General features: G+C 42.0%; 1 protein-coding gene across 2 annotated transcripts in view; it reads right to left on the minus strand.

Moving 5' to 3' along the window:
• The window catches only part of LOC142469115 (uncharacterized), a 151,965-nt gene that overhangs the window by 63,409 nt on the left and 73,696 nt on the right, over positions 1 to 14,860 (minus strand). The window lies entirely within an intron of this gene.

The raw sequence follows: 14,860 nt of genomic DNA on the forward strand, positions 1-14,860 counted from the left end.
GCACTGGACCAAACTCTAAAACAAATCACTCCACAAGAAAAGGTTTCAATTCCCAATCAGTATTAATACCATTTGGGTACAGAGTGTTCATAGTTTAAATCCAGTGCATCTCCCTCTTATTCAAAACATTCAGCCTATCCCCACCTCTAGGATGACATGGAACATGTTCAATTCCTACAAAGGAGAAATTTGAGATACCTGCTTGAGGACAGGCTGAAAAATGGAGAGAAACTGGATGTTTGTCATCTTTCTTTTTAATAAGACGTACGTGCTCCATAATCTGTGACCGTAAAGGTCTTATAGTGCGCCCAATGTATTTCTTATGGCAACCGCACTGTAAAAGATACACAACGAAACATGTGTGACAGTTAATAAAACTGTTGATGCAATGATTAGACTTATATGATTTAATATATTTGGTAGATTTTGAGTATTGGCAAATATAACATCTATCGCAAGTGAAAAAGCCTTTTGGGATCTCTTGTATCTCTTTATAACTATCATCAGACCTAAACAAGCTAGGCGAGAGATAGCCAGCCAAAGTTTACCTTTCTTAAAGGCAAATTTAGGGCCCTATTAGACAATGGACGAAATATCTTTGTCCAAAGACAGCGTATTCCAATGTTGATGGATAATAGCTCTTATTTGCCGTGTCTGTCGATTAAAGGTAGTAATAAATATTGGACACTCAGTATCTTCCCTCACATATTGTTTAGATCTTGTTCTATACTTAGTACGCCCCTGCATTTTCTGTAAAAGATCTGATCTATCAAGGGTTTTTGCTTGTAGAAAGGCATCTCTAACATCGTGTGATGAATACCCCCTTTCAACAAAACGTCTCATCGTTTCTTTGGATTGAATTTGAAAGGCCTCTTCACTTGAGCATAATCTTTTCAGTCTAGTAAACTGTGCCTTGGGGATACCCTTGATAAGGGGTTTAGGATGACAACTCTGGGCAGACAAAGTGAATTACAGGAATGTTCTTTCCTATAGATGTCAAATTGGATGGATTTGTCAACATCAATATATAAAGTGAGATCTAGATAATTAACATCGTGCAAATTGTAATTGTAATTCAAACAATTGGTATTTAAATACTCAATAAATGTCATAGGGTTTTTTTATTTTAAATTTTTTTTTGTAAATCTTGATATCCTTCACTTTTCCTTTTGTTTTAAAGTAATTATGGATGTTCTCATAACACAAAAACAGCTACAGTATAAGTGTAGGGTAATACTGTAGGTACAAATATTTGTGTACCTTATATCCTGGGGCCATTTTAATAGTAACATGGAACCCGAGCATTAATCCTTTCGTGAATAACAAAATTTGAACTCTTCATTGCAAGACCCACTGCAAAACTATATTGCGAGCCTTACAGTAGTCAAGATTGAAATATTGCATTGTCAGTGTTGGTAGACAATGGAGTAAAGAGGCTACTCAGCACTGCATGTATTAAAAATTCACACACAAAAAAAAAACACTTTTTTGTTTTTAAGATCATGTATCATCTACTTAAGACCGCTTCTCTATGATGCACATTCTAGTAATAATGCAAACTATTTTGAATCACAGAGAAGTAGTCCAATGTTTTAAAGGTGCAGTTACTCCAGGGACCAACATAGGTCCAGACATGGCAAATCCTGGAAGTTTGCCAAAAACTGGAGCCACGTTATCACCGCGTTATAAGCGGATCACCATTGCCATGTATATATGTAAGCACCCCATATATACAAAACAATTAGCTCATAATTGGCAAGTGCACGCATCATAAATAGTATAAAAAAGATACTTCACCAAAATCAAATGACCAGGGAAGGAGACACAGCACTACAGGTAGATGGAAAAAAAAAAAGGTATTTAATCCGTATCCAATGTTTCGGAGCCATCTCAGAGCCCCTTCATCACCCACTCATGCACCTCCCTGATGAAGGGGCCCTGATGAGATGGCTCCGAAACATTGGATACGGATTAAATACCTTTTTTTTTCATCTACCTGTAGTACTGTGTCTCCTTCCCTGGTCATTTGATTTTGGTGAAGTATTACATATATATATATATAGTGGCGGCTGCCTTTATCCTAATGCGGCCGAATCGGCGAAACTTTAATAACCGCGGGCAGAAGCGTTTTTTTGTTTTTGTCCGGAGTGTATTGCGGTATTTTAGCGCTCGTAATATTAGCATTTTATTATCGCTGTCTGCAATACTGCAATACTGTCAAAAAACTCAGGGGGGCTTTCGCGAGCTGTTGTCTTGGAAGTCTAATACTTTAGCAGTTCATCCTACGTCAGTACACAGTCTGCGTGTGCGCGCGCAGTAATTGTAAATTTGCATATTTATACATGCATTTGAAGTGCTGTATGTCTCATTTTAAAATTGTTGAAATGCATAGGCGTGTGCTGTAACAGTATCACATTTCGGCATATACAGCACTCTCCCCTCGCTCGCCCCCGCACACACACAGGATCATTTACTGCACTGCAGTATTTCAACTTCTTATCTTATCTACAGTGCAGTACACCTCTCCCACACCATTCCTTTGAATGTGTGTCTTTCTGGTTTCAATCACATTCCTGCTTGATAGCAGATGATTACTGCGCATGCGTCTGTAAATTCACCACTGCTTGCTTGCGAAATTCAAGAGGGAGTGACCAAAAAAAAATATATTTTTTTTGTTTTCCTCATTTTTTTTTTTCTCCACACAAGCCTGCCTAAACCATCTTGATATTACGATATTCAAATCTGTGCTGTAGCTTTTGACTGCGACAATGTGTGTTTGACTGCACATGGTTGAAATTGTGTGCTTTTTATGTACTGTATTTGGGGGTGTAGGGATCAAATTAGTATGATGACCTGCCTTTTGAAAATATGCCATTTCTTTGAACTTCAGTTCAGCTAATCCTTCATGCTGCTGTACCCTGTACCCCCTCCCCCACGCACACACAAGGCTCGCTCAAGGATTGATTTGAACCTCTTATCAACAGACACCTCTACAGAGTCATTCAGTTTCTGAAGTTTGCCATTGTGTTTTTAATCCGTCCCTAGCCGAGCGTCACCTCACTGCGCCTGCGTTTAATCCTCTTTGGGATTGGAGCTACAGTACATAGCAGATGATTACTGCGCATGCGTCTGTAAATTCACCACTGCTTGCTTGCGAAATTCAAGTGAGTGACCAAAAAAAAAATATATTTTTTTTTTGTTCTCCTCATTTTTTTTCTCCACACAAGCCTGCCTAAACCATCTTGATATTATGATATTCAATCTGTGCTGTAGCTTTTGACTGCGAAAATGTGCGTTTGACAGCACATGGTTGATTTGTGTGCTTTTTATGTACTGTATTTGGGGGTGTAGGGATCAAATTATTATGATGACCTGCCTTTTAAAAATATGCCATTTCTTTGAACTGCAGTTCAGCTAATCCTTCATGCTGCTGTACCCTGTACCCCCCTCCCCCACGCACACACACAAGGCTCGCTCAAGGATTGATTTGAACCTCTTATCGACAGACACCTCTACAGAGTCATTCAGTTTCTGAAGTTTGCCATTGTGTTTTTAATCTGTCCCTAGCCGAGCGTCACCTCACTGCGCCTGCGTGTAATCCTCTTTGGGATGGGAGCTACAGTACATAGCAGATGATTACTGCGCATGCGTCTGTAAATTCACCACTGCGTGCTTGTGAAATTCAAGAGTGAGTGACCAAAAAAAAATATATATATAATCCTCTTTGGGATGGGAGCTAGTTGATGATTACTGCGCATGACTCACCCATCCCCCCCCCCCAAACCCTTTGAGGCTTTGTTTACGGTAACGCTTTTGAAAATCCCTTCTCGAATTTGATATGTAAATCTGATTTGCACAGCACTGTGAGAATTGAGAGTTAAAAAAACATTATCTGCATCATGTTGTTGATGCAGTAAATTACCACTTTTTTTGTCATTCTTTCTTTTTCTTTGGTGTAGGTGTGTGTGGGGGGGGGGTGTTGTCAATGATTATGATTATCATGAATGTAAATAAATATTTATTTTATTTTTATCAGGAACAAAAAAAACCAATATACAAATTATCATGAATAATACAAAATGCAGTCTTTATTACAGTAAGTTCTTCTGTCAGATGGAAATTGAGGGCCGGTGGATAATCATGAATAATGCACATTGATAATAATATTATTTAATAATATATAATAATATATACTGCACCGACACACTTTATTCGAGCAAATACCCAGTATATACCTGGCAGATACCTGGAATGCGCCGCTCCTCACCTCTGACAAGCCCCGTTGCGTATGCCTTCCCAGCCTGGGTTCATGCCTGGCTGACGGGCGGCTGATCTGTTAAATGATAATGATTAGGATTTAATAGGCTGCAATGCTTCGCGTGTCTACCAGATGGCATAAATTCATTAATTGTAATGCAGTATATATATATATACTGTGCAGTATTGCAGCCAGCGGGAATAAAATGCTTCAATCCCTGCCTGGAAAATATCTCAATGCACTCGGGCAGAAAACAGTCACAAACCTCAATACACCCGGGTATACCCGAATTCGTGGGACTAGCCGAGCTCGAATAAAGTGTGTCGCCAGTGTATACTGTATAGTAATATAATTGTTTCCGTCTTTATCTTCTTCCTCAATCTGTGTACAGTACAGTAGTTCATTGAGAGAGGGGAGGTTTTGTGTACATCATGACTGCAGTTTAGATACTGTACACTTAACTGTACAAACAGTTCACAGACTTTACACGATACCACCCCTCTCTCCCAGGCCATCCTTTTTTTCTGAAAAGACAAGAAAACAAAAAATTAGTGCAGTTATGTGCATACTGTATTATGGCATTGTGTGCTGTGTAGTACTGTCAAACTACTCTATACTGGAACTACTGTATACTGTGACTACTGTTAAATACTTTGTAACCAGATGGCTGGTGCTGCTCTCTCTGGAAAGAAAAAAATTGAGCAGTTACAGCAGGTGCATACTGTATTATGGCATTGTGTAATGTATAGCTACTCCATATTGGACTACAGTATGCAGTTAGTAATGTCAAACTAGTCTATACTGGAACTACTGTAAACTCTGACTACTAGGAAAGAAAAAATCTGTGCCATACTTACCTGTATCATACTGTACTTACAATAATTCAGTACAGTACTACAGTATACCATACTGTATTATGGCATTGTGTTCTGTATAGCTACTCCATATTGGACTACAGTATGCAGTTAGTACTGTCAAACTAATCTATACTGGAACTACTGTATACTCTGACTACTAGGAAAATCTGTGCCATACTTACCTGTATCATACTGTAGTTACAATACTACAGTACAGTACTATACCATACTACCTTCCTGCTGCTTGCCCATTACGCGCGATCACAATGGGCAGCACTGTCGCAATATGGTCAATATATTTATTGCATCGTTCCACGGTGAGTACATCATTCCAAAAACTCATTATGCCATGCGCCAACTCATCCTTTTTGGAGGGTTTCACGACTTTTCGGATATGGTCCATCAGCTGATGCCAGACCATTTCGATCGGATTGAAATCTGGCAATCTGTCATTGGAGCGGGAAAAAAGGACAATTAGTTTAAGAGATACAGTACACAGTAAACTCAGTGGGAAAAAATGAGACACGGTTACCGCACTTACTCCGCTGGCGACTTCACCCAGTTGATACCGCGCTCAAGGATATGCGCTGTTGATACGGTGTGCTTCGGATCGTCGTCCTGGTAGAAAGGGTGACCATCCGGGAACTCACGTGTGATGTATTCGACAATCTCAGGCACAATTTTCTCTTGGAAGAAAGCTTTATTCATGATTCATATAACAAGAAAAGAAAAGTGCTCAAAAAACTGCACACTAGTACAGTACAGTGCTTAAGGCACAAGCATGTGACATACATTTTACTGTACCTTCAAAGATGTCGATGCATCCTGGTCCACGCCTAGAGATGGCACCCCACACATGCATCTTCACTGGGTGTTTTGGACGCGGCTTCATAGATATGCGACCTTTTTTGTGGAATGCAAAGGTGGCAAATCTCTCCAGCGAAACAGTAGACTCGTCAGTGAAGATGCAATCCTGGAAAGTTTCTCCACTGTCGACCCATGCCTGGGCCTGGACCACTCTCTTGATTTTGTTAACGTCCCTTATCATAGGGTACGCTCTGTAATGACAAGGAATAAATAATTTTAGAGGTACAGTACAGTTTCTTAACCAACACTTTTACCTCCTGTACTGTCCAGTACTAACCTCACACGTCCATATTTCCATTTAATTCTGCGTCTCATCTTCTTTATGCTGGTCTCGGATACAGTGAGATTGTGATTTTGCTGCAGAGTGTATTTGACCCTAAAAGCACTCTTGTCATCATTCTCTTCACTTATTTTGTCGACCAGAAGAGTTGTCTCCCTACAATGTACAGAAAAACAACAATCCGGTAAGTTACAGTGCAGTAGGCCACAAGAACAGCACATCATTTGCAGTAAAAATAGTATACAATGAGATAGATCTACACAATATATTGTTCTATTAATATGCAGCAATATAAACAATATATATACTGTTGTTATAAAAATATACAGAAATAACTAGAAAATTAGAAAGATCTACACAATATATTGTTCTATTAATATGCAGCAATATAAACAATAAATATACTGTTATAAAAATATACAGAAATAACTAGAAAATTAGAGAGATCTACACAATATATTGTTCTATTAATATGCAGCAATATAAACAATAAATATACTGTTATAAAAATATACAGAAATAACTAGAAAATTAGAGAGATCTACACAATATATTGTTCTATTAATATGCAGCAATATAAACAATGTATATACTGTTGTTATAAAAATATACAGAAATAACTAGAAAATTAGAGAGATCTACACAATATAGTTCTATTAATATGCAGCAATATATGATATATTATTGTATTATATAGTTATATAAATATACTTACGCGTTAGGTATAGTTGGTGTCCTCGTGCGTTGTCTGTTTTTTCCGTGTGCATGATAGCACACGGTGGTTGATGGCACAACGAGGCCAGAAGCAGCTAACCAGCGTTGGATATCTGCAATCCGGTGTCCGCTCGTGTACATCTCCTTAATTCTCATGCTGAGATCCTTTGAAATCTTTTTAACAGGCATTGCTACGAGTAGAAAGAAATACAAACACAAGAATGTATATTCGATGTTTAGTCGATGTGTATTCAATGTGCAGTGAATCCACAAAATGGATGGTGTATTTATACGTTAATGACTCACATTAGAGTACGCCCACTTTCAACACCTGTACCTCGTCGCCATGCATAAAAGGTTACACACTTTTCATAGCCCACCACTCTGTATCTGATCTGTATCTGAACTTGCCCTTGTCCAGATACTGCATTGTGCCATCTGCTTCCATGGATAAACCCCGATTCTACGGACGCAGGAACCCACTCACCTCTGCCGTGCCTGTCACACAGAAAAAGTGAAAGGCGGCAGCCGTTTCCAAGCCAAGGCCAAAGCGACAGGCTAAGGCCAATAAAGAAAACCTTCTGCTGACCCCAAAGGCTAAGGGTTTTAAAACACGCAAGCCTTATTATGTCAAGAAGAAATACGGTGATGTACACTCAACGCAAAACAAATGGCAGCCAACCCATCGAACCCGCAGACCACTTCCTCCAATACACTTCGACGACTCTGCCGCCGCTCTCCCGGAAACCCACAGGCCATCTTCGCCACTGTTCTTCGACGACGCTGCCGCTGGTGCCCCTGAAATCCAAGGGGCACTTTCTCCATTTGGAGGAGGAGCAATAGGGTGTTTGCTTGCCATCAGTGCGTGAGTGAGAGGAGCGGATAACACCACTTGCTGGGCTGTTTACATGGTCATTGGCAACCATCAGGAGGAGGAGCACTGAGAGACGGAGCCCAGAGACTACCGGGAAGGGTCTGTGCGTCACAGCCGGAAGTGACATCAGACCCGGACACCCGGAGGGCTACGTGGTATCGCGTGCTACAGCACATTCAAGCAGTGTGCACCGGAGCGGTTTTCGTGATCTGAGGGACAACAGGACCGTCAAGGATCTACAGTACTGAAAGGGTGAGCGTATCCAACATTGTCTCAACCCTGGGGTACCCCTCTTCACTAATACCTGCCCGGGCAGTGCACAACCTACAGGATTAAGACTATCCATCGGGCTACTCCCGTTTTCAATCCCCTGGAGACCCATCAAGTGTTACCGTATACCCACTCTATTTGCACTATTTTTAACCACCATTTATGTCTTGACTTTTTATTATTGTTGTCCTAGAGGGATTTCCTTGGGACAAGTTCATTTAATAAAGAACATTAGTTTAATCACAACCCTTCACTGACTGCGCTTCTCACTTTTTTCTTGTTGTCACGTTTACATCAGGGACTGGGGGTTCGCTGTTATAAGAAGCTGCACCTACCATTGGGTTGTGATTACCTTAATCTTATTCATACATATACATTTTTCTAGCAATCCCTTATTTGCACCGGACTGGTTCATGTCACATGATTTTTGTTTTTTGTTTTTTGCTTTTTATTTTGCTTCAGTGCCCATATTCAAACTAACATCCCATTCGGCGCTTTTACACTTTTTTGGTTTTTCTTGACTTTCTCCATTACGCTTAGACGACTCAGCCGCTTCTCGCCCGGAAATCCACAGGTCACTTTCTCCATCCCTCTTCGACGACGCTGCCGCTTCTCCTCTCCCGGAAATCCACAGGTCACTTTCTCCATCCCTCTTCGACGACGCTGCCGCTTTTCTCCATGGAACCCCCATCTCATCCTCCGTAGCACCCATCCACCCAGATGTCCACAGCACGCCATGCACAAGAACCAGCTCTGGGGTAAATGGGTAAAGAATGGGTAAAGTGTGGATATCCCCGGAACTCTACTGTGCTGGTAAAGATAGATCTGCTTCTGGAGACCATGCTAAATATGGATCAAGGGATGCAGAAGATGGATCAACGGATGGAGAAGATGGATCGACGGATGGAGAAGATAGAGACTGACATAGCGGGGATACATAATTTGCTCGGTGTTCATGTCCCTGTATCCCCAACACTGGAGCAGGAGGGTGGCATGGATGTGATGAATGGGACCTTCGACCACCATCCATCACCAAGCTCACCCCCTCCACCAGAAGAATATGTGTACATGTATGCCGTTGAGGAGGATAACATGACAACCCCGTCAAGACCACGCCAGGAGACAATATGGCGACTAAGACAGGAGGAAAGCTTCCTCCCAGACAACCTACCCTCGCCCGCCGCCACAAGCACACCCGCTCACAGAAGAACACCCGCTCCCAGAACCCAACCTACATACGTTTACATCATCCTGCGCAAGCTGCCACCGGCACTCAGGGAGAGGTATAGGGTGATGAGTGCTGGTTTACCCCACAAGTATGCCATGTTAATTTTTAAGCACCACGTGTCCTACTTGGTGTACTGCGAGTGGGCCTACAAAGTGAACTATGAAGGAAATCGCAAAAAAAGGGCGCTTCCTGAAAATTTAAGAAAGACTATTGTGGAGGAATTGCGGCGCTATTTTTCAATGACAGATCCTTTAATGAAAAGCGTTCGAGACTCCATTAATGGTATTTTGCGCTTTACAAGGCATCGGCCCATGAAGGACAATCAGGTGGGAATCGCATTTGCGTGACTGTTCAACAGTTGTTTATTTTTTGTAAATTTGATGAATAAAGAATTTTTAAATAACACCATACTGTTCTCCTGTAATGTACATGTTTTGACTTTCTGTACTTTAATAAAGGAGATGTTGCGTTTTGTATATTTGATTAATAAAGAAAAAAAATTAATAACACCATACTGTTGTCCTGTAATGTACATGTTTTGACTTTCTGTACTTTAATAAAGGAGATGTTGCATGTTTTAACTTGTATTAATAAATAAACGTTTTTACTTACTGTACACACAGGTCCTGCACAATTCCAGTCCCCGAGGCCCGCAAACAGGCCTGGTTTTCAAGGTTATCCTGAAAACCGGGCCTGTTTGCGGCCCTCGAGGACTGAAGTTGTGCAGGCCTGACTGACTGTACTGTACACCATCCTACTGTAAATATTTTTACTTTCTGTACTTAAATGTTTTCACTAGCAGTAAACCATACACCTGTTAATGTTTTGAATTGCTGTACACTTTAAATGTTTTTAAATTGTATTTGTAAATAAATGTTTTTGTACTTACTCCACCAACAAAAGAAAATGTTGATTTGTTTTAAATTGTTCCATTGTCTCCTTTTATACTGTAACAAAATACAGTGTTTCTAGAACATACTGTACAGTACAGTCCAGGCATACTGTACAATATACTGTAGGCATGCTCAGCACTGAGCACAGAGTATTAAAACAATACTGCACCGACACACTTTATTCGAGCAAATACCCAGTATGTACCTGGCAGATACCTGGAATGCGCCGCTCCTCACCTCTGACAAGCCCCGTTGCGTTTGCCTTCCCAGCCTGGGTTGATGCCTGGCTGACGGGCGGCTGATCTGTTAAATGATAATGATTAGGATTTAATAGGCTGCAATGCTTCGCGTGTCTACCAGATGGCATAAATTCATGAATTGTAATACAGTATATATATATATATATACTGTGCAGTATTGCAGCCAGTGGGAATAAAATGCTTCAATCCCTGCCTGGAAAATAACGCAATGCACTCGGGCAGAAAACAGTCACAAACCTCAATACACCCGGGTATACCCGAATTCGTGGGACTAGCCGAGCTCGAATAAAGTGTGTCGCCAGTGTACATGCTGTACGGGTATAGAATACACATATGTACTGGAATACATGTAGAATAAATGCATACTTTTTATTTTCTCGGGTTTATTATACAGTATATATAAAAAAGTATTGTATACGGTCTGAAAACATCAGCATACTGTAGACTCCGGTACGTATTTTTTTAAATCCGATTCAGCAATGTGCAGGCATTGTTACACAAAGCGATATTATCCATTGAAATCCCTCCATTTGCCGTTTTCCGCATGAGATGACAAAGTTTTCTTTTCTGAGGAAAAACAAAAGTAAACGTTTTCTGTAATGGTCAGTCCCCTGTTCACATGCGCATGCGCCTACCGTCGATGTGATCACACGCATATGCGTTTCAAGAAGGTTCCAATGCGCATGCGCCTAGCTTTCCACCAATTGTGCTGTATCTACTGTAGAAGCCACTCAGCCAATTATATTGCTTGCAGGAGAATCGCTTGCCTTTTGCATCGCACTGATATTGATATTTTCAAAATAAAAAAAACAGAATAAAATACGGCAACATTACTCACCATAGAATTTCCCAATCAGCTGGCGCTGGGCCACTGTCAGTCCCGTATTCTTGATCATACGCGTCGTTGACTGGTGACAGCGGGACTACTACACCTGTAGTCAGCTGATGAGGCTGGAAATCGCTTAGGTACATGCAAGCTTGCTCGAAACTGTACGCGAAACCCGGCTCAGGCTGCAGATATCCGTGCGGGCACAGACAGCAAGGGTTGTCACTGATGGTCGGACCGTAATTGGAACCCGGTGCATTGCTTGCCAGTGACTGACGTTTCTTACTTGGTTTTAATACGACCTTTTGCCTTTTGCCATCTGCATGATCATAGTTACGGAAAAAACCTGGTGATACACACCAATACACTCCAATAAAATCGGAATTAATACGAAAAAAACATGGATCGCTACATAACCTTTTCCTTATTGCACGCTTCCAGACGAGGATCTGGCGAAAATTTGTAAAAGTCATAGTTTTCGATAAAATACTGATAAATTTGAACAACTGTTGCCATCTTATCATCTGTTGCATTAATCGCGGCCCATATGAAATACGCGTAAGTTCTGTCGGGTTTTTGGAAAACGGGCTGCACTTGAACACTCATGGTGGCGGCGGGTCTCTGGAGAATAACAGAAACTGGTCTTTGTCTTTATTTAATATGAAAAGCCTAAATTGATACATTATTGTAACCTCTTCCTTCAGTCCCAAGGCCAATTTACAACAGACCACTGTGGTATCCTTTTTAAACTAATCACCTGCAAGTCGACACATTACTGAAGCGCATGAATATCTGCCATCTGGCGGATACGCGAAGAATGGCAACCAATTACATCCGAACGATTATCAATAAACACATCAACCGCGCATCAACCGCGGCTGTGAATGCAACATGAGTGCGGTATGAATGCGGTCAGAATGCAGCATGAACGCGGTGAAGTGCGTGGCATTCGGAAAAAAAATCCCGGAAAAATGCGGTGATGTTGGAGAATAAAAGGGGCCGCGGCTGTATATAAAAATAAGCATTGTGATGGTAGGGGTAGCCAGTCTTCATAATAAACGTGAGGCCCGACTGGTTACCCCTGAAAACCGTGGGTCCCTGGTAGCTTAGAAGCACCATAAGACAGAGACAATGTATGTATACCCTAAAACCTGTCCTGTTGTGTGTTAACCTTTTCCTTTTATACAATAAACGTGGGATTTCAGGAGTGGGAGTTTGAAGGGGGATATTTGGGTGGAAATGCATTTAAAACCTGTGTAGGAGTTTGGGGGACAAAGTTACCAGTAGTCTCGTGATTCTGACAAAGGAAGTTTGAAGCGCAAACCCAAATATAAAGTGACAATGTGAATAGTGAAAATAATACAAATAAATATCACCATGGGGAGATGCTGCTAGTGTGAAGGATTACACAATTCCTCAGGATAACATTGGTGGAAACACAAAAAGCGCAAGAACTCCTCTTGGGTGTAATTGATGTGGAAACAGGAATCAGAGGGATGGATGATGCTGAAACTCTCATAAAAGAGAAGAAAGGAGAAATATAGCGTAACACAGTTTAATAAAACAATTCTAGAGCTAAGGAGCTCAGATGCACTCATATGCTCAAGAATATAATCAGGCAGATTGACCACTCTGGGTCCTGAAGTCAACAGTAGGTTGCCGCAATGCTGTGAGATAGATCGGGTGATGTGTTCTCCCAGGCTCGCACTTCCGTATTCGAGGCTGGCGTCTGACGTCACAGGTCTTTCTCCGCCTATCAACATCAGCTGCTCAGAGTGGTAGAAACTCGGCAACCACAGCAACGGCAGAGAATGCGCCTCTCAGGTCAGGAAGGTAGCACAGCACTTTCTCACAGATAAGCAGAATGGCACCAGCTTCACAGGACTTCAGCTGTCGAGTAGTTCCACGGGGTGTAGCGAAAACCCTACGCGTTTGACAACCGGACTTCCACAGGGGTGTAGCACCTTAGAAGCACCATAAAACAGAGACAATGTATGTATACCCTAAAACCTGTCCTGTTGTGTGTTAACCTTTTCCTGTTATGCAATAACTGTGGGACTTCAGGAGTGGGAGTTTTAAGGGGATATTTGGGTGGAAATGCATTTAAAACCTGTGTAGGAGTTTGGGGGACAAAGTTACCCGTGATTCTAGCTGACGAACAGGCAGGCTCTGTGGGTACGTGAGGTGAATTACACCGGGGCTATACAATGTCCCCCAGAATCCTGGATTTCGGCCCCAAGTATCCCAGTCCCATTTCCCCCACATGTATATTGTTCCCATAAGGTTAATACGTTTAGAAAGCAGTGTAATACTGCATATTTTATACATTGTACATTAATCTCTATACCAACAGTCCGGCAATCTAAGTAGGAGCCGGGATGTCTGCATAGAGATCGAGGATCAAAGAGAAGAAGGGAAGTCCAGAGGTGTTAAAACAGTTTGGTGAGTAGGGTAGGGCGGAGTACATGGTCTGGAGAACAAAGGACTCCTCTCGGGGAAAACACTTGGTCTGCCAGACCAAGTGGAGCCTACTCAGCGGGAGGCAATGGGCTGGCTAGGGGAAGCTGTTGCTTGTAGGCACTGTTCCCATTGGTCAGTTCATATTTCCCGCTCGCCCGGCCTTGAGCCGACTTGACACACCCCCTCCTCTGACGTAGCCAGGAGTCTACGTGAGTCGGACCGGGTAAGCCTTCCCGAAGCGGGCGTCCTGCACCTAGTTGAGGCTAGATATTCAACCCAGTGCCCCAGTTAAGTGTGTTTTACTTGTATTTTGTGTATCTTTTGTATGTCTGCGGGTTTCACCCAAATAAACCTAATTTTATTCCACTACCTTGTTCTGCCTAGTGAATTGATATTGAATTGTACAAAAGTGTTAACAGTACTGGTTTCCCCTGACAGGCTTACTATAGTTTAAGTAGAGCAAAAGCTTCGATCATATTACAAATTCTGTTTGCACTATTGTAGGGGTGCCCAACAACTGAGTATAAGGGATGCCTTCGAGAGAAAAAAGTGGGAACAACTGCTTAGCGACTGCGGGGCTGGAGTCAAGTGGAAGGTTGCAATGGTCTGTAAACAGTCAGTAAACAGGCAGGGCTGGCTGCAGGCAGATACAGATGTAGCCATCTTTAATTCTCCTGCGTCACATGACAGGGACATTTAAATGTGCAGGTAATTCCGGTACCTCATACCGGGGGCTTGAAACTCGGGAAGTAGGGGGTCCACGGACCTTAAATTAATGCAATTCAGCTCGAGACCCCCTGCTTCAATAATATGTAATTAAAATAATAATAAAAGCAGTGCAATCACCTGTTAGAGGTGCGCAGAGAGAAAGAGAGAGAGAGACAAAGCGGGAGTCCCATTCAGAAGCAGGGACCCCTGCTGTGTTAATCCTGCTCTGCACTTGGCTGTGATCACTCCTGGTTTGGTCTGTGATTTACCAGCAAATGTGCTGGGCAGAATGGAGATAACTGTCTGTATCTGCAGTGATATTCAGTAAAGAGGCAGAGATCAAGGCTGGGGAAAGCTTAGTAAGG

Source organism: Ascaphus truei, chromosome 18 (assembly GCF_040206685.1).
Source record: "Ascaphus truei isolate aAscTru1 chromosome 18, aAscTru1.hap1, whole genome shotgun sequence".
Classification (NCBI taxonomy): Eukaryota; Metazoa; Chordata; class Amphibia; order Anura; family Ascaphidae; genus Ascaphus; species Ascaphus truei.